Source organism: Monodon monoceros, unplaced genomic scaffold, assembly GCF_005190385.1.
Source record: "Monodon monoceros isolate NGI ecotype Baffin Bay Population unplaced genomic scaffold, NGI_Narwhal_1 Super_Scaffold_21, whole genome shotgun sequence".
Taxonomy (NCBI): domain Eukaryota; kingdom Metazoa; phylum Chordata; class Mammalia; order Artiodactyla; family Monodontidae; genus Monodon; species Monodon monoceros.
In genome coordinates, this window is record NW_021703778.1 from 52,167,729 (window position 1) to 52,188,606 (window position 20,878).

Genomic DNA, 20,878 nt, shown 5'->3' on the forward strand with positions numbered 1-20,878 from the left:
AGAAGCCACCACAGTGAGAGGCCTGCACACCCCAGCAAAGAGTAGTCCCCACTCCCTGCAACTAGGGAAAGCTCATGCGCAGCAACGAAGACCCAATGCAGCCAAAGATTAACTAATTAATTAATTAATTAATTAAAGAATAGAGGAAGTAGTGGAGGAAATTTCTTATTCCAAATTATAGTAGAAAGTTCTCTAGGGTATCAATGAGAGACAGACAAACAGAAGGAGGAGAAAGGAGATACCCATAAATAATTATTTTGAAGTTTTTTTTTAAACAAATCAGAAATGGGTGTTGAAATTTATCATATTTGCAGCAACAATGGAGTTACTCAAATGATTTTCTCCATAGGTGATTAATAACTGAATTATATTATTGAATTTCCTGATATTGAACAGTTCTTACACAGTTGAAAATAAACTTGGAAGTTTTTCTTCATTTTCTACATTTTGAAACAATTTACTTAAATTGGGATTCTAAGGTCTCCAAAAGTTTAGTAGAATTCCCCTGTGAAGACATCTGGGCTCTTTGTGTGTACATGTGCGTGTGCGTGTGTGTGTGTATGTGTAGAAGTTTCTTGATAAAGTTCTCTTTTTTCTTCCATGGAAAATTGACCTTAACTTTCTATCTCTAATGGAGTCAATTTCAGCAAGAAATTTCCCCAAGAAATTGTCCATTTCACCTATGTTTCAATGTTATTGAATAAAGGTGTGCTAAGTAGTCTTTCGTGACTTCATTTTGGTTTTCTCTGTATATGTAATTTGTTTCTTATTTTGTGTAAGTTCCCCTATTTTTTCTTAAGTGGCTTGTATAATTCATTTTATTAATCCCCAGAGTTTTGATTCATTAGTTAGATCTACTGTTTTTATATGTGATATACAATTAAATTCTGCTTTTGTCTTTATTTTACTTACCTTGTGTTTTCTTTTGGTTTATTTCATTGTTCTACTTCTAGATTTTTGAGTGGGAATTTAATTCCTTTTTTGCTTTTTTTTCATTTGTATTGATATGTGTTTAAGAATATGAATTTTCTTCTGATGTGCCTTAAATGTATCCCATAGATTTTTATGTGTAATTTTAAATTACCCTTGATTTCTAGAAATTTTGACAATTTCTGCATCTCCCTTCATCCTTGTGTTAATTAATAGAAGAATTTTTAAATTTCCAGTTAGAAGAGACTTTTCAAAATTTTGTTTTTAATTTCTAGTTTTATCATCAGAGTGTTATTTATGAACCTTCTACTTTATAAATATACTAATATTTCTTAATATCACTAAGTAACTTAATATGTGATTAATTTTGTGGCTGGTCCCAGTGTATTTGAGAAGAAAGTCTATTATCAATTATGAGCATGTATTGTCAAAATACATCATAAGACCTACACCATTATGATTTTTAGTTTTTTTTTAATCTTTGCTTACTTTTTGTTCTCTTGCCTTATTTTGTCCTAATATTAAAGTTTTTAATGTGTATGCATTTATATCAGTCTCCTTTCATCTTCTGTAGTTTCTCCTTTGCATGGGTTATGGTCACAATTTTTGGTGTATTTCTAGGTATTCTAACTGTTGTATCTTTGCTTTGCATTGTGGTTTGTCATGTTTAATCTTTTTATGCCTGAATGTTACCATACCCAATGTCAGGATTTCAAACTCTGCTTTCTTCTAGTTTTCATTTGCCTGGTATATCTTTGCTGATACCATTATATTTAGCCTTTTTGGATCACTGGCTTTTGTGTGTGTTTTTTCTGTATCATAGAGTTTAGTTCTGCTTTATGAACCTACTTGAAAATATTTTCCTTTTAATAGAAGAGGTAAGTCTTTACCTTTACAATAAGACTTACTTTGGTACAAGGTCTCAACTTTCTCTGTATAGTGTGTCTTCTTTGCTCTTTTTAGATTTCATTTTTGGAGTACGAGGAGTTTTGTGTTTTTGTTCTGGTGTTTGTAATACCTTTTCTTGTCTAACCTTTCAACAGTTTGGCTGTTTTGAATGCCCTACTCTGACTTTTACCTACTATCTCTTCAGCAGTCAATGGACTAGTTTCATTTTCCCCTTTCTCTCTCCTTCTTCCTCTCATCAGTGCAATTCTTTCTGCTCTGTCATGGTATTTAACATTTGTGCACTATACTTCTACCCTCGTTTCCACCCTTTTCATTTTAGATCCACAGGTTAAATATATTGAATGCTTACCATTAGTTCTTATAATGAAGGCTCCTTGAGGCTTGCCAGTATTAAGTTATAAAATCTTTACTTCATCAAAATGTATAATGTAGCATATAAGAATATGTTAACTCCAATCAGGCAGCTGTTTTCTGGTATATTCCATGCTATAATTGTCCAGGAATTCATGTTTATCTTTAATTTTCTTCCCACATATTAGGCAATTTTTAAATTGTTTTGTGTGCTCAGTGTGTTTGGAATTATCAACATGGTTGCAACATTTTTGCTCTCATTTCATTCTTTTATATCAGAACTTCCTTCTAGGATCTTCTTCCACTTCCTAGAATTTCTTTTAGTAAGGATCATTTGGCACCCAAAATCCCAGATTTTTATTAACCTAAAAATGTCTCCAGTGCATTTTCTTTCTTAAAATATAGTTGTCCTGCATATAGAATTCAATTTGAAAGTTATTTTCTCTTAACTGTCATTATCCTCTGGTCTCTCATATGTTGTGGAGAAGGTATCAATTTAATTTTCATTTGGCTTTCTTCCCTCTGAATTTTTTTTTGAAAATCATTGTAATTTTTTAATTAAACTTAACAAATTATATAATTGTAGATTCACACGAACTTATAAAAATGATACAAAGAAATCCCATGTAACTTTACTAAGTTTCCTCCAAAGGTAACAGCTTAAAAAACTATGGTACAAATCAAAGACAACACAAACAGATGGAGTGGTATACCATGTTCTTGGATTAGACAAATCAATATTGAGAAAATGACTGTACTACCCAAAGCAATCCACAGATTCAATGCAATCCCTATCAAATTACCAATGGCATTTTTCACAGAATTAGAACAAAAATTTTTACAATTTGTATGGAAACACAAAAGATCCTGATTAGCCAAAACAATCTTGAGAAAGAAAAATGGAGCTGCAGGAATCAGGCTCCCTGACTTCAGACTATACTACGAAGCTACAGTAATCAAGACAGTATGATACTGGCACAAAACAGAATTATAGGTCAATGGAACAGGATAGAAAGCCCAGAGATAAACCCATGCACCTATGGTCAACTAATCTATGATCAAGGAGGCGAGAATATATAATGGAGAAAAGACAGCCTCTTTAATAAGTGGTGCTGGAGAAACTGGACAGCTACATGTAAAAGAATGAAATTAGAACACTCCCTAATACCATACACAAAAATAAAATCAAAATGGATTAAAGATAGATCTAAATGTAAGGCCAGACACTATAGAAGTCTAGAAAGAACACTCTTTGAAATAGATCGCACCAAAATCTTTTTTAACCCACCTTGTAGAGTAATGAAAATACAAACAAAAATAAACAAATGGGACCTAATGAAATTTAAAAGTTTTGCACAACAAAGGAAACCATAAAGAAGACAAAAAGGCAACCCTCAGAATGGGAGAAAATATTTGCAAATGAAGCAACTGACAAGGCATTAATCTCTAAAATATACAAACAGCTCATGCAGCTCAATGACAAGAAAACAAACAACCCAATCAAAAAATGGGCTGAAGACCTAAATAGACGTTTCTCTAAAGAAGACATAGAGGTGGCCAAAAAACACATGAAAAGATGCTCAACATCACTAATTATTAGAGAAATGCAAATCAAAAATACAATGAGGTATCACCTCACATCTGTCAGAATGGCCATCATCAAAAAATCTACAAACAATAAATGCTGGAGAGGGTGTGGAGAAAAGGAAACCCTCCTACACTGTCAGTGGGAACGTAAATTGGTACAGCCACTATGGAGAACAGTATGGAGGATCCTTAAAAAACTAAAAATAGGGCTTCCCTGGTGGCACAGTGGTTGAGAGTCTGCCTGCTGATGCAGGGAACACGGGTTCGTGCCCCGGTCCGGGAAGATCCCACATGCCGCGGAGCGGCTGGGCCCGTGCGCGTCCGGAGCCTGTACTCCGCAACAGGAGAGGCCACAACAGTGAGAGGCCCGTGTACTGCAAAAAAAAAGAAAAAAAAAAAGAAAAACTAAAAATAGAACTATCATATGACCCAGCAATCCCACTCCTGGGCATATACCCAGAGAAATCATAATTCAAAAATATACATGCACCCCAACAGGAAGACAACCATTTGAAAACCAGGAAGAGGGCCCTCACCAGACACAGGATATGCCAGCACCTTGACCTTGGACCTGCCATTCTCCAGAATTTTGTGAAATAAATGTTTATTGTTTTAACCACCCACTCTATGGTAATTTGTTATAGCAGCCTTCAAAGACTCAGCTATGACACCAGCTAGGTGACAATGTTGTAGCAAAAATAGAAATGAGACTTTTCTGATAAACAAGGAAAAAAAAACAATAAACAGGCTGGGGAAACAGCATAAACAGGCCTGAAAGAGTTAAACAATCTTAGTTATTCCTTAGCAGTTACTGTTAACAAACACTTGTAGCTAGACTTGTCCTTCACAAATCTAACCTCTAACACTCTGACTCGGTTTGAATCACATCTTGCACCTGGTGTTTACACCCCCTACACTCCCTTTTAGCAAATCACCCCTTGTAGCATTCTGCATTTCAGAAAGGTTGTGGGCCAATAACCCAGAGAAAAACGGACCCAGTTACTGGGCTGCCTGATGCCAGCTGTGACTGTTTTGAAATGATTCAGGAATAATAAAAATACAAGACCTTCACTACTTTGATCCTTATCACCTACCCCAGACTGCGAACCCCACCTATAAGTCTTCTCCTATTTCCCCAGGGAGGGGGGGGTACAGTTCTTGAGGTGCTAGCCTGCTGTGTTCCCTTTTTGCCTGGCAAAGAATAAAACTACTCTTTTTCTTTTTCCTCCAAAACTCTGTCTCCGTATTTCTATTCAGCATTAGTGCACAGAGAGCCAAGATTTTGGCGTCAACAGTACCTAGAAAGATTTTGGTTCCTATTCTCCTTGACCTTAGACTCTGCTGGTCTAGAGGTCTCAGTTCCAAAGGGAGGAATGCTTCTACCTGGGGACATGACAAGGATTCCATTGAAAACAGAGATAAAACTGGCAACCAGCCATTTGGGACTCAGGCCTCTGAATCAAGAAGCCAGGAAAGAGACTGACTGTGCTGGCTGGGTGATTAACCCTAATGACCATGGGGAAATTGGACTGCTGCTCCACAAGAGATGTTAGGAAGAGTATGCCTAAAATACAGGAGATCTCTTAAGGAATCTTTTAGTATTTTCATGTCCTGTGATTAAAGCCAATGGAAAACTTCAGCAACACAGTTCAGCAGAAACCCCCCAGGAATGAATCTGGGTCAGCCTATCAGGCAAAACACCATGACCAATTGAAATGCTTGATGAGGGTAAAGTGAATATGAAATAATTAGTGGAAGGAAGTATTTGTAAATACCAGCTACAACCATATGGCCAGTTTCAAAAATGAGGAGTCTAACAGTTATGAATATTTCTTCTTTATTTTGGTGTGAATATGTTTTTGTGTGTATATAAATATTGTTGTTTTCTTTCCTCTATTATCCCCTTATCTAATATAAAGGATGTTAACAATAGTTAATTTTATATCTCATTATTTAAGTTATAAGATATCAAAGCATGAGTGTACAGCACCAAAAGACTTTGTGTTCTCTTCTGGGGAAAGTGTTAGCATGTTTTGGGTTGTAGTTAGGTTAGTTGCATCATTTTAAGCAGAAATATAACTTTGTTACTGTCTTTATTTGGAGATTAAATATGATTTAAGAGATGTGTATGGGTGCCAAGTTGACAAGGGGAAGACTATGGTGGCATTTTGATTTGTCAACTTGGTTAGGCTACTGTCCCCAATTATTCAATCAAATATAAATCTAGGTGCTGTTGTGAAGGAATTTGTAGATGTAATTAGAATCCCTAATCAGTTGACTTTAAGTTTAGGACATTTTCCTCAGTGGGCCTGACCTAATCAGATGTAAAGCCTTAAAAACTGGCTTGAGACTTTCTGGAGAGAGACAGAGAGACATATGGAGAAAGAGAAAAGATTCCCACCTGTGGGCAAACATCTTTGGCCTGTGTCCCTGGAGTTCCAGACTGCTCCTGACAGTCCCTTCCTAATGGCCTGCCCTGTAGACTTTGAACTTGCCTGGCCAGCTCCCATAGTGTATGAGCAATACATATGTATGTCTATCACATATATCTATATATTTACAGATCTATATCTATATATCCTACTGGTTTGCTTCTCTGCTTTACTGCTGAAGAATATAAAATCATTAACTATTAAACATTTGGAGGAAGAAAGGTATACTCTTTCAGTAGCAAGTTAAAGGGTCACAAAAATATTCAAACTACTTTCTCTCACAGACAACGCTCAGGAAGTCAGAAGAATGGTTTTGAATGACTACACTTACATTGCCTTTGCCCCTGTCATGCCCAGATACTTCAGTTAGAATACTTCTTTTTTTTTTTATGGTCCTTCATTGCATTTTTTCAAAGCATGCAATTTTATTTATGTATTTCTGAACTTTTAATTTTTTTCTAATAGAGCATGTTCTTATTAGTTATCTATTTAATACATATTAGTGTATATATGTCAATCCCAATCTCCCAATTCATCTCAATTAGAATACTTCTGCTAAGAAACTCCCCTCCATACAATCATGCTCCATTGGCTCACTCCTGTAAGCAAAAACAATGGGTGAGGGGGACGGCTTGAAGATGGCGGAAGCGTAAGACGCGGAGATCGCCTTCCTCCCCACGGATACACCAGAAATACATCTACACGTGGAACACCTCCTACAGAACACCTACTGAACCATGGCAGAAGATCTCAGACCTCCCAAAAGGCAAGAAACTCCCCACGTACCTGGGTAGGGCAAAAGAAAAAAAGAAAAAACAGAGACAAAAGAATAAGGACGGCACCTGCACCTGTGGGAGGGAGCTGTGAAGGAGGAAAAGTTGCCACACACTAGGAAGCCCCTTCGCGGGCGGAGACTGCGGGAGGCGGAGGTGGGAGCTTTGGTACCGCGGAGGAGTGCACAGCGACGGGTGCGGAGGGCAAAGCGGGGAGATTCCCGCACAGAGGATCGGTGCCGACTGGCACTCACCAGCCCGAGAGGCTTGTCTGCTCACCCGCCGGGGCGGTTGGGGCTGGGAGCTGAGGCTCGGGCTTCGGTCGGAGCGCCGGGAGAGGACTGGGGTTGGCGGCTTGAACATAGCATGAAGGGATTAGTGCACCACGGCTAGCCGGGAGGGAGTCCGGGGAAAAGTCTGCACCTGCCGAAGAGGCAGGAGACTTTTTCTTCCCTCTTTGTTTCCTGGTGCGCGAGGAGAGGGGTTTAAGAGCGCTGCTTAAAGGAACTCCAGAGACAGGCGTGAGCCGTGGCTAAAAGCGCGAACCCCAGAGATGGGCGCGAGCCGCGGCTAAAAGCGCGAACCCCAGAGACGGGCGCGAGCGGCGGCTAAAAGCGCGGACCCCAGAGACGGGCAGGAGACGCTAAGGCTGCTGCTGCCGCCACCAAGGGTCCTGTGTGCGAGCACAGGTCAGTCTCCACACCCCTCTTCCGCGGAGCCTGTGCAGCCCGCCACTACCAGGTTCCCGGGATCCAGGGACAACTTGCCCGGGAGAACGCACGGCGGGCCTCAGGCTGGAGCAACATCACGCCGGCCTCTACCGCCGCAGGCCCGCCCTGCACGCAGTGCCCCTCCCTCCCCCACGGCCTGAGTGCGCCAGAGCCCCCGAATCAGCGGCTCCTTTAACCCCGTCCTGTCTGAGCAAAAAACAGACGCCCTCCAGCGACCTACACGCGGAGGCAGGGCCAAATCCAAAGCTGAGCTCCTGTGAGCTGTGAGAACAAAGAAGAGAAAGGGAAATCTCTCCCAGCAGCCTCAGAAGCAGCAGATTAAAGCTCCACAATCAACTTGATATGCCCTGCATCTGTGGAATACCTGAATAGACAAGGAATGATCCCAAATTGAAGAGGTGGACTTTAGGAGCGAGATCTATGATTTTTTTCCCTTTTCCTCTTTTTGTGAATGTGTACATGTATGCTTCTGTGTGAGATCTTGTCTGTATAGTCTTGCTTCCACCATTTGTCCTAGGGCTCTATCCGTCCATGGTTTTTTAAAAAAATTTTTTTCTTAATAATTAATTTTAATTGTAATAACTTTATTATACTTTACCTTCGTTCTTTCTTTCTTTCCTTCCCTCCTTTAGACAACGAATCACCCCAAATTGAGGAGGTGGTCTCTGAGACCAAGATTTATGATTTTTCCCCCTTTACCTCTTTTTGTGAGGGTGTATGTGTATGCTTCTGTGTAAGATTTTCTCTGTATAGCTTTGCTTCCAACATTTGTCCTAAGGTTCTATCCGTCCCTTTTTTTTTTTCTAAATATTTTTTAATTCAATAACTATATTATACTTTATTTTATTTTTACTGTATCTTCTTTCTTTCTGTCTTTTTTCCTTCTTTCCCTCCTTCATTCCTTCCTTCCTCCCTCCCTCCCTCCCTCCTTTCTTTCCTTCTTTGCTTCTTTCTTCCTTCCTTCCTTTCCTCCTTTCCTTCTTTCTTTCCTCATACTTCTACTAATTCTCTCTACTTTTTCTCCCTTTTATTCTGAGCCGTGTGGATGAAAGGCTCTTGGTGCTCCAGCCAGGAGTCAGGGCTCTGCCTCTGAGGTAGGAGAGCCAACTTCAGGTCACTGGTCAACAAGAGACCTCCCAGCTCCACATAATATTAAACGGCAGAAATCTCCCAGAGACCTCCATCTTATCACCAGCACCCAGCTTCACTCAACGACCAGCAAGCCACAGTGCTGGACAACCTATGCCAAACAACTGGCAAAACAGGAACACAACCCCACCCATTAGCAGAGAGGCGGCCTAAAATCATAATAAGGCCACAGACACCCCAAAACACACAACCAGACGTGAACCTGCCCACTAGAGAGACAAGATCCAGCCTCATCCACCACAACACAGGCACTAGTCCCCTCCACCAGGAAGCCTACACAACCCACAGAAACAACCTTAGCTACTGGAGACAGACATCAAAAACAATGGGAACTACGAACCTGCAGCCTGCAAAAAGGAGACCCCAAACACAGTAAGATAAGCAAAATGAGAAGACAGAAAAACACACAGCAGACGAAGGAGCAAGATAAAAATGCAACAGACCTAGCAAATGAAGAGGAAATAGGCAGTCTACCTGAAAAAGAATTCAGAATAATGATAGTAAGGATGATCCGAAATCTTGGAAATAGAATGGACAAAATGCAAGAAACAGTTAACAAGGACCTAGAAGAAATAAAGATGAAACAAGCAACGATGAACAATGCAATAAATGAAATTAAAAATACTCTAGAAGGGATCAATAGCAGAATAACTGGGGCAGAAGAACGGATAAGTGACCTGGAAGATAAAGTAGTGGAAATAACTACTGCAGAGCAGAATAAAGAAAAAAGAATGAAAAGAACTGAGGACAGTCTCAGAGACCTCTGGGACAACATTAAACGCACCAACATTCGAATTATAGGGGTTGCAGAAGAAGAAGAGAAAAAGAAAGGGACTGAGAAAATATTTGAAGAGATTATAGTTGAAAACTTCCCTAATATGGGAAAGGAAATAGTTAATCAAGTCCAGGAAGCACAGAGAGTCCCATACAGGATAAATACAAGGAGAAATATGCCAAGACACATATTAATCAAACTGTCAAAAATTAAATACAAAGAAAGCATATTAAAAGCAGCAAGGGAAAAACAACAAATAACACACAAGGGAATCCCCATAAGGTTAACAGCTGATCTTTCAGCAGAAACCCTACAAGCCAGAAGGGAGTGGCAGGACATACTGAAAGTGATGAAGGAGAAAAACCTGCAACCAAGACTACTCTACCCAGCAAGGATCTCATTCAGATTTGATGGAGAAATTAAAACCTTTACAGACAAGCAAAAGCTGAGAGAGTTCAGCACCACCAAACCAGCTTTACAACAAATGCTAAAGGAACTTCTCTATACAAGAAACACAAGAGAAGGAAAAGACCTATAATAACGAACCCAAAACAATTTAGAAAATGGGAATAGGAACATACATATCAATAATTACCTTAAATGTAAATGGACTAAATGCTCTCACCAAAAGACACAGATTGGCTGAATGGATACAAAAACAAGACCCTTATATATGGTGTCTACAAGAGACCCACTTCAGACCTAGAGACACATACAGACTGAAAGTAAGGGGATGGAAAAAGATATTCCATGCAAGTGGAAACCAAAAGAAAGCTGGAGTAGCAATTCTCATATCAGACAAAATAGACTTTAAAATAAGGACTATTAAAAGAGACAAAGAAGGACACTACATAATGATCAAGGGATCGATCCAAGAAGAAGATATAACAATTGTAAATATTTATTCACCCAACAGAGGAGCACCTCAATACATAAGGCAAATACTAACAGCCATAAAAGGGGAAATCGACAGTAACACAATCAGAGTAGGGGACTTTAACACCCCACTTTCAAAAATGGACAGATTATCCAAAATGAAAATAAATAAGGAAACACAAGCTTTAAATGATACATTAAACAAGATGGACTTAATTGATATTTATAGGACACTCCATCCAAAAACAACAGAATACACATTTTTCTCAAGTGCTCAGGGAACATTCTCCAGGATAGATCATATCTTGGGTCATGAATCAAGCCTTGGTAAATTTAAGAAAATTGAAATTGTATCAAGTATCTTTTCTGACCACAACGCCATGAGACTAGATATCAATTACAGGAAAAGATCTGTAAAAAATACAAACACATGGAGGCTAAACAATACACTACTTAATAATGAAGTGATCACTGAAGAAATCAAAGAGGAAATAAAAAAATACCTAGAAACAAATGACAGTGGAAACACAACGACCCAAAACCTATGGGATGCAGCAAAAGTAGTTCTAAGGGGGAAGTTTATAGCAATACAAGCCCACTTAAGAAGCAGGAAACATCTCGAATAAACAACCTAACCTTGCACCTCAAGCAATTAGAGAAAGAAGAACAAAAAAACCCCAAAGCTAGCAGAAGGAAAGAAATCATAAAAATCAGATCAGAAATAAATGAAAAAGAAATGAAGGAAACGATAGCAAAGATCAATAAAACTAAAAGCTGGTTCTTTGAGAAGATAAACAAAATAGATGAACCACTAGCCAGACTCATCAAGAAAAAAAGGGAGAAGATTCAAATCAATAGAATTAGAAATGAAAAAGGAGAAGTAACAACTGACACTGCAGAAATAAAAAAAATCATGAGAGATTACTACAAGCAACTCTATGCCAATAAAATGGACAACCTGGAAAAAATGGACAAATTCTTAGAAATGCACAACCTGCCAAGACTGAATCAGGAAGAAATAGAAAATATGAACAGACCAATCACAAGCACTGAAATTGAAACTGTGATTAAAAATCTTCCAACAAACAAAAGCCCAGGACCAGATGGCTTCACAGGTGAATTCTATCAAACGTTTAGAGAAGAGCTAACACCTGTCCTTCTCAAACTCTTCCAAAATATAGCAGAGGGAGGAACACTCCCAAATTCCTTCTACGAGGCCACCATCACCTTGATACCAAAACCAGACAAGGATGTCACAAAGAAAGAAAACTACAGGCCAATATCACTGATGAACATAGATGCAAAAATCCTCAACAAACTACTGGGAAACAGAATCCAACAGCACATTAAAAGGATCATACACCATGATCAAGTGGGGTTTATTCCAGGAATGCAAGGATTCTTCAATATACGCAAATCTATCAATGTGATAAACCATATTAACAAATTGAAGGAGAAAAACCATATGATCATCTCAATAGATGCAGAGAAAGCTTTCGACAAAATTCAACACCCATTTATGATAAAAACCCTGCGGAAAGTAGGCATAGAGGGAACTTTCCTCAACATAATAAAGGCCATATATGACAAGCCCACAGCCAACATCATCCTCAATGGTGAAAAACTGAAAGCATTTCCACTAAGATCAGGAACAAGACAAGGTTGCCCACTCTCACCACTCTTATTCAACATAGTTTTGGAAGTTTTAGCCACAGCAATCAGAGAAGAAAAGGAAATAAAAGGAATCCGAATCAGAAAAGAAGTAAAGCTGTCACTGTTTGCAGATGACATGATACTATACATAGAGAATCCTAAAGATGCTACCAGAAAACTACTAGAGCTAATCAATGAATTTGGTAAAGTTGCAGGATACAAAATTAATGCACAGAAATCTCTGGCATTCCTATATACTAATGATGAAAAATCTGAAAGTGAAATCAAGAAAACACTCCCATTTACCATTGCAACAAAAAGAATAAAATATCTAGGAATAAACCTACCTAAGGAGACAAAAGACCTGTATGCAGAAAATTATAAGACACTGATGAAAGAAATTAAAGATGATACAAATAGATGGAGAGATATACCATGTTCTTGAATGGGAAGAATCAACATTGTGAAAATGACTCTACTACCCAAAGCAATCTACAGATTCAATGCAATCCCTATCAAACTACCACTGGCATTTTTCACAGAACTAGAACAAAAAATTTCGCAATTTGTATGGAAACACAAAAGACCCCGAATAGCCAAAGCAATCTTGAGAACGAGAAAAGGAGCTGGAGGAATTAGGCTCCCTGACTTCAGACTATACTACAAAGCTACAGTAATCAAGACAGTATCGTACTGGCACAAAAACAGAAAGATAGATCAATGGAACAGGATAGAAAGCCCAGAGATAAACCCACGCACATATGGACACCTTATCTTTGTTAAAGGTGGCAGGAATGTACAGTGGAGCAAGGACAGCCTCTTCAATAAATGGTGTTGGGAAAACTGGACAGGTACATGTAAAAGTATGAGATTAGATCACTCCCTAACACCATACACAAGAATAAGCTCAAATTGGATTAAAGACCTAAATATAAGGCCAGAAACTATCAAACTCTTAGAGGAAAACATAGGCAGAACACTCTATGACATAAATCACAGCAAGATCCTTTCTGACCCACCTCCTAGAGTAATGGAAATAAAAACAAAGATAAACAAATGGGACCTAATGAAACTTCAAAGCTTTTGCACAGCAAAGGAAACCATAAACAGACCAAAAGACAACCCTCAGAATGGGAGAAAATATTTGCAAATGAAGCAACTGACAAAGGATTAATCTCCAGAATTTACAAGCAGCTCATGCAGCTCAATAACAAAAAAACAAACAACCCAATCCAAAAATGGGCAGAAGACCTAAATAGACATTTCTCCAAAGAAGATATACAGATTGCCAACAAACACATGAAAGAATGCTCAACATCATTAATCATTAGAGAAATGCAAATCAAAACTACAATGAGATATCATCTCACACCAGTCAGAATGGCCATCCTCAAAAAATGTAGAAACAATAAATGCTGGAGAGGGTGTGGAGAAAAGGGAACACTCCTGCACTGCTGGTGGGAATGTGAATTGGTTCAGCCACTATGGAGAACAGTATGGAGGTTCCTTAAAAAACTACAAATAGAATTACCATATGACCCAGCAATCCCAGTACTGGGCATATACCCTGAGAAAACCAAAATTCGAAAAGAGTCATGTACCAAAATGTTCATTGCAGCTCTATTTACAATAGCCCGGAGATGGAAACAACCTAAGTGCCCATCATCAGATGAATGGATAAAGAAGATGTGGCACATATATACAATGGAATATTACTCAGCCTTAAAAATAAACGAAATTGAGTTATTTGTAATGAGATGGATAGACCTAGAGTCTGTCATACAGAGTGAAGTAAGTCAGAAAGAAAAAGACAAATACCGTATGCTAACACATATATATGGAATTTAAGAAAAAAATATGTCATGAAGAACCTAGGGATAAGACAGGAATAAAGACGCAGACCTACTGGAGAACAGACTTGAGGATAAGGGGAGGGGGAAGGGTGAGCTTTGACAGGGTGAGAGAGAGTCATGGACATATACACACTAACAAACGTAGTAAGGTAGATAGCTAGTGGGAAGCAGCCGCATGGCACAGGGATATTAGCTCGGTGCTTTGTGACAGCCTGGAGGGGTGGGATAGGGAGAGTGGGAGGGAGGGAGACGCAAGAGGGAAGACATATGGGAACATATGTATATGTATAACTGATTCACTTTGTTATAAAGCAGAAACTAACACACCATTGTAAAGCAATTATACCCCAATAAAGATGTTTAAAAAAAAAGACATATATGATGTGACCCCAATTATTAAAAAACATTTTCATATAAAAGAAATTCCGTGATATGTTAAAAATGATTGTTTACTCTGGATGGAAAAATTTTGAGTGATTTTCATTTTCTTTAAATATGCATATAACTTCTAATTTTTTTACAGTGAATATGTGCAATTTTTATAAACAGAGAAAGTAATAAAAGTTACTTTGTAAAGATAAAAAAAAATGGGTGAGAAAAGTGGAAATTTCTTTTCCCTTGTCTTATTTACCTTGTGAAGATTTTAGGATGTTTGAGATTTGGCATGGTATACATTTCTAGTAAAGCATGGAACTTCCAGAAATATCTTATGATTAGAAATTAACCATTTTAAAATGTCAAGTATTCCCAAGGCCAAGAGAAGGTCAGTAGCTGTATGCAACGAAAGGGTAAAGCCAAGCTCTTCTTAAAAAGTTCCCATAGCACAGCTTTTGTCATGTGGGTTTAATAAAAAATCTAAAAATTCTGATGTAATCTATGTTTTTAAAATGGCTTAAAATAGGGATGAGGCATAGTGGAGTTTAAAATTAATTTATTTGAAAATAAAGTGCATGTTTTCTGAAATGCCCCAGTTTAAACTGGTCTGAAAAAGGTGCTTCAGACTCAAAGTTCACAGGATGAGGTAGGGTTCACTCTGGAGATGACTGAAGCAGAGGGAGCGGGAACTATGGGGAACTGTATAGTGGATTCCCAGCCAAAGGCAGAATGAACACAAGCCTTAATTTGCTCAAGTCAGTTTTGATTTATGCCTGTTTTTCTGGTGTAATTATCAGTCTTGAGTCCTCTTAAAAGTGTCTTGGTTTAGGGCTTCCCTGGTGGCGCAGTGGTTGACAGTCCGCCTGCCGATGCAGCAGACATGGGTTCGTGCCCCGGTCCGGGAAGATCCCACATGCCGCCGACTGGCTGCGCCCGTGAGCCATGGCCGCTGAGCCTGCGCGTCCGGAACCTGTTGCTCCGCCACGGGACAGGCTACAACAGTGAGAGGCCCGCGTACCGCAAAAAAAAAAAAAAAAAAAAAAAAAGTGTCCTGGTTTAAACAATAAATTCCTAATTTAATTCCATTATGTTTTGAGAACATACTTTATATGATTTTAATCTCTTTTAGTGTATTTAGACTTGTTTTATGATACAGAAAATGCTCTATCCAGGAGAATAGTACAGGTGCACTTGTAAAGAAGGTGTATATATTCTGACATTGCTGAGGAGTGTTCTATTAATGTCAGCTAAGTCAAGTTGGTTGATAGTGCTGTTCTTGTCTTCTGGCTCCTTGCTGATTTTCTGTCCAATTGTCCTATCAATTATTGAGAGTGGAGAATTGATGTTTTCAACTATTATTGTTGAAATGTCTATTTCTCCTTACAGTTCTGTCCGTTTTTGCTTCATATGTTTTGGCACTCTGTTGTTAGGTGCGTATCTGCTTTGAATTGTTATATATTCCTGATGAATTGACTGTTTTATTGCTATAAAATGTCCCTTTTGTCTCTAGTAATCTTTTTATATTAAAGTTATTTTTCTTATATTGGTATAATCTTTCCAGTAGTCTTTTGGTTACTGTATGCATGCATGATGTGTCTTTATCATCTTTTTACTTTCAACCTATTTGTGTCTTTGAATCTGAAATCTGTCTCTTATTGACAGCATATAGTGGGATCTTTTTTTAAAATTTAGTCTGATAATCTCTACCTTTTGATTGGAATACCAAATACATTTGTTAACATAATTATTGATATGATTGAATTACACCTCCTGTTTTGCTTTTTGTTTTCTTGTATCCTCTTTGTTCCTGTTACTCCTTTTCTGCCTTCTTTGGTGTTAGATATTTTATAGTGCACCATTTTAATTCCTTTGATGGATTATTTACTCTTTTTTTACTTTTACTTATTTTCCTAGTGGTTGCTCTGGGGAGTATTGTTCTTACCTTAAAACAATATAGTTCAGATTATTACTAATTTAGTTTCAATAGTATACAGAAATTTTGTTCCAATATAGGGCCCTGTCATCCCCTCATTATGATATTATTATCCTACAAATTACTGCTTATAAAGTCAACAATACAGTTTTATAATTATTATTTCAAATAACTACCTTTTAAAATCAGTTAAGAGAAGAAAGAGTAAAAACTATATTTATATTTCCTATTATATTTACCTATGTAATTACTTTTACTGGTTTTCTTTCTTTCTTTGTATGGATTCAAGTTACCATCTAATATTTATTTTCAACCTGAAATACTTCTTTCGATATTTCTTGTAGGGTAGGTCTGTTATAGATTAATTTACTCCGTTTTTATTTACCCAGAGATGTCTTTATTTCAGTTACCTTTTGAAGGATAACTTTGCTTGATATAGAACTTTTGACCATTATTTCTTCAATAATTTTCTTCTTTATCTCTCCTCTCTCCTTCTAGGACTCATTTCATATATGTTGGTTTATTTGATGGTGTTCCACAGGTGTCTCAGGCTCTGTTCATTTTATTCTCTGTATTTTCCTTCTGTTCCTCAGACAGAATACTCTCTATTCATTTACATTCAAGGTTGCTGGTTCTTTCCTCTGCCTGCTCAAATCCAATATAGAGGCCAACTTCTGAATATTTCATTTCAGTTACTGTACTATTTTTTTTTTTTTTTTTTTTTTGCAGTACGCGGACTTCTCACCGTTGTGGCCTCTCCTGTTGCGGAGCACAGGCTCCGGACACACAGGCTCATTGGCCATGTCTCACGGGCCTAGCCGCTCCACGGCATGTGGGATCTTCCCGGACCGGGGCACGAACCCGTGTCCCCTGCATCAGCAGGCGGACTCTCAACCACTGCGCCACCAGGGAAGCCCAGTTACTGTACTTTTTAGCTACAGAAATTTTAGTTGGTTCTTTTTAAAAGTGATTTCTGGGCTTCCTTGGTGGTGCAGTGGTTGAGAGTGCACCTGCTGATGCAGGGGACGTGGGTTCGTGCCCCGGTCTGGGAAGATCCCACATGTCGCGGAGCGGCTAGGCCTGTGAGCCATGGCTGCTGAGCCTGCGCGTCCGGAGCCTGTGCTCTGCAAAGGGAGAGGCCACAGCAGTGAGAGGCCCACGTACCGCAAAATAAATAAATAAATAAATAAAATAAAAGTGATTTCTGTCTCTTTATTGCTATTATCTATTTGGTGAAACATTGTTGTCCTACTTTTCCTTAATTTTTTAAACATGGTGTCCTTTAGTTCTTTGAACATATTTATAAAAGCTGATTTAAAGTCTGCCTACTAAGTTGAACATCTGAGTATCCTCAAGGTTAGTTTCTTTGGATTGTTTTGTTTCCTGTATATAGGCTATATTTCCCTGCTTCTTTGCATATCTCATAGTACTTGTTGAAAACTGGACATACTAGACATATATTTCAGTAACTTTGAAATCCAGTCATTCTTCCCTTCCTACTTACTGTTTGTTGTTGTACTTTTTTTGTTGCTGGAGGTTAGATTTTTTGTCGTTGTTTAGTAACTTTCCTGGACCAGTTCTGTAGTGTTTGTATCTCCTATAGTATGAAATCTCTGTTTGTTTCAATTTCGTTTAATTTGTAGTCGTCTTTCTAGGTGTCATTTCTGTATCAGCATAGCTCTCTGTGCTCATTCTTGACTGTTCACACAGCCCTGAACATGCACACAGCTTTCCAGATCTAGGAATATGTCAGAGGTTTTCATAGTTCACTGTGGACATGTGAGTCCCTACATTATCTTTTAAAATTTTTGGCTGGACTCTTTTTAGCCCCAGATTATATCACAGCCCTAGGAACCTATACTATTTACCTTCCCTGACTGCTACTGACTTCTGTTATCAACAAGGCCCTGGGAATAAAGCTTTTCCTTGGAGCTCCAAGTCAGGTCGAATCGTGGCAAAGCCTTGGGGACAGGGCTTTTTCTGGAGTTCCAAATCAAGTTAGCCCACTTTGTGTCAGCAAAGCTGCTGGTCTTTATGGGACCATGCCAAGGAGCTGGTAGGGAGATGGGAATATCCCTAAGTTAAAGTGTCATAGACCCCACTTTTCTAATTGAGGCTCAGTAGTTTTCTTCAATAAACACTTTTAATTTGTTGTGTGCCTTTATCTAAATTTCCAGAGTTCTGAAATGGTTGCTTTTGATAATCTTGCCAGAGTTGTCATTGCTTTTTGAGGGGAGAAGATTTACTGAGGTACTCTCTCCACCATCTAGCAGTCTCACTTCTGAATAGTAAATTATATGGCCACTTTACCTAAAGCAGGAGTCCCCAACCCCTGGATCGTGGACCAGTACCGGGCCGTACAGCAAGAGGTGAGCGGCGGCGGGCTATTGAGCGAAGCTTCATCTGCTGCTGCTGCCTATCACTTGCATTATGGCCTGAACCAGCGCTGGCATTACCGCCTGAACCATCCCTCCCATTGCTTGCATTACAGCCTGAACCACCTTCCCACGCCCCACCCCCCACGTCCATGGAAAAATTGTCTTCCACGAAACCGGTCCCTGGTGCCAAGATTGTTGGGGACCACTGACCTAAAGGGTCAGCCTGCTACTCCGGCCAAGCCAGTTGTTGCCGTGTGTGGGTGTGTTCCCAATGTTGTTATGTGGAATATGGATAGGTTTGTAAAAAATCCTGAAATTTTTATTTTATAAACTCTTAATAAGACATATTTTCTTTGGGTGGGATACAACCACCCCTACCCAAAGAGGTTTCATCACATCCAGGCCACCCACTTTCCGGTATTCATTCCCTCCATCAATTTACATTCACTGAGCACCTGTCACTGGCCTGGAATAGTGTTGGCTGCTACTGAGACAGTGGTAGCAACATGAAGAATGTATAATAAATTAGGCTTAAATTATATTAAGTCAATTAAACCTCATTTCAAATTTTCCTTTTAAGGCTATGCATTGCAAAATATAGTATCTGATGTTTAGTTTTACTTGTCTTTCGATCTGAACTCAGAAAAACTAGGGGAAACCCATTTCTTCAGACTTTTATATTAGGGAAATTCTAAACAGTAAATATTTTTCAATCACAAGTTTCCATAAAGAACCCAGGCTCATTTTAAAATAAGCTACAGACCCACTAAGATTGGAGTTGAGATAGACTATTGAAAATGACATTGACAAACAGATAATCATGCAAATCTTTGATGAAATGAACCTTTTTGCACACTTCAAAAGCATTACCTTACATCACTGCAAACTTGGCAAGTAATTGCAATGATCAGAGTAGTAATTCATATTCAAATCCTCACCATGTTTGCTCATGGCATTGATTGTCCCAGATGTGCTAGTATTGTAAAAAAGACATTAAGACTAATTTTTAAATATTTAAACTACTGTTTTCACTGAGAGAACTATGGCATTTCCAATTTTTTTTAAAAAGTTCTTTTTGATTTGAAGCTAGTTCTTACAGTACAGGCTAACATTGATTGAAGACTCTGTGCCATCGTAGTTATGCTTTCCCCTTGATGTAGACTCCCCGCTCCTTGCAGTCACCATAATCATTTACATGGGTGCTCTGAAAGGAGCAATCACATCCAGACACGGGGGGGTTCTAGTCAATCAGTGCTTCTCTCTCTCTTCCCTCCCTGCATCCTTGCTCCCTCCTCTCTCTCTCTCTCTGTCTCTCTCTCAGATGGGGAGAGTGCTACTGTGACAGGCCCATTCTATCAAGAGAAGTTTCTAGGATCACAGAAGCACAAAAATCTTATATAAGAAGGAACAGACTTAAAGGTCACGTTTTCAGTGTAAAAAATGTTCTCTAGGGCATTCTTATCATTCAACCAGTGCTTAAAGCAAGATTTTCCATTTTAGGTTACATTTTTGTTCTAAATCATCTTCCATCTGGAAGAAACTACATGGGGTTGTGAACCCAGATTTAGAAACTATGAGAACTGCAATCTATTTGCTCCTAATGATTTGAGCCAATAGATTAACCTCTTTGGGTTTTGATATCCTTATTTGTAAAATAGAGATTTCTCATTTACCTTACCTAATTCCCCTAACTTATCACAAAGGAGACATACAGCATTATTCCTAAAGCATTAACATAACAAATAGATTAGAAGATTACAACTTCCTTGTCAATATTCAATGCAGGGTGTTGTATCATTTTAACTTTGATAGTTACTCTCGAAATATCTGAACCCAATTGTTGCATGTAAACATTTAGGTCAACTTTCACCATAGTCTGCCCTAAATAGAACCATCGCTTCCTGAGAAATAGAGAAGTAATACTGATTGCTGACTTATTAGAATATTCTGTCTATTTATGTTGATGTCAAAAGAGATACATTTAAATACTCTGGTTCTAAAAGTAGAGCACTGTAATTTATAATTATTTTCAAAAAATTTTATTCCTTGCCTTGTTGTCATTTTTCCCAAGGTGATTCTTCATTATGTCCTCATTAAAAATAACAAACACTGAAATATCTATAATACAAAATCAGCAGACAACTGATATGACCTTTTTCACTAAATATTCATC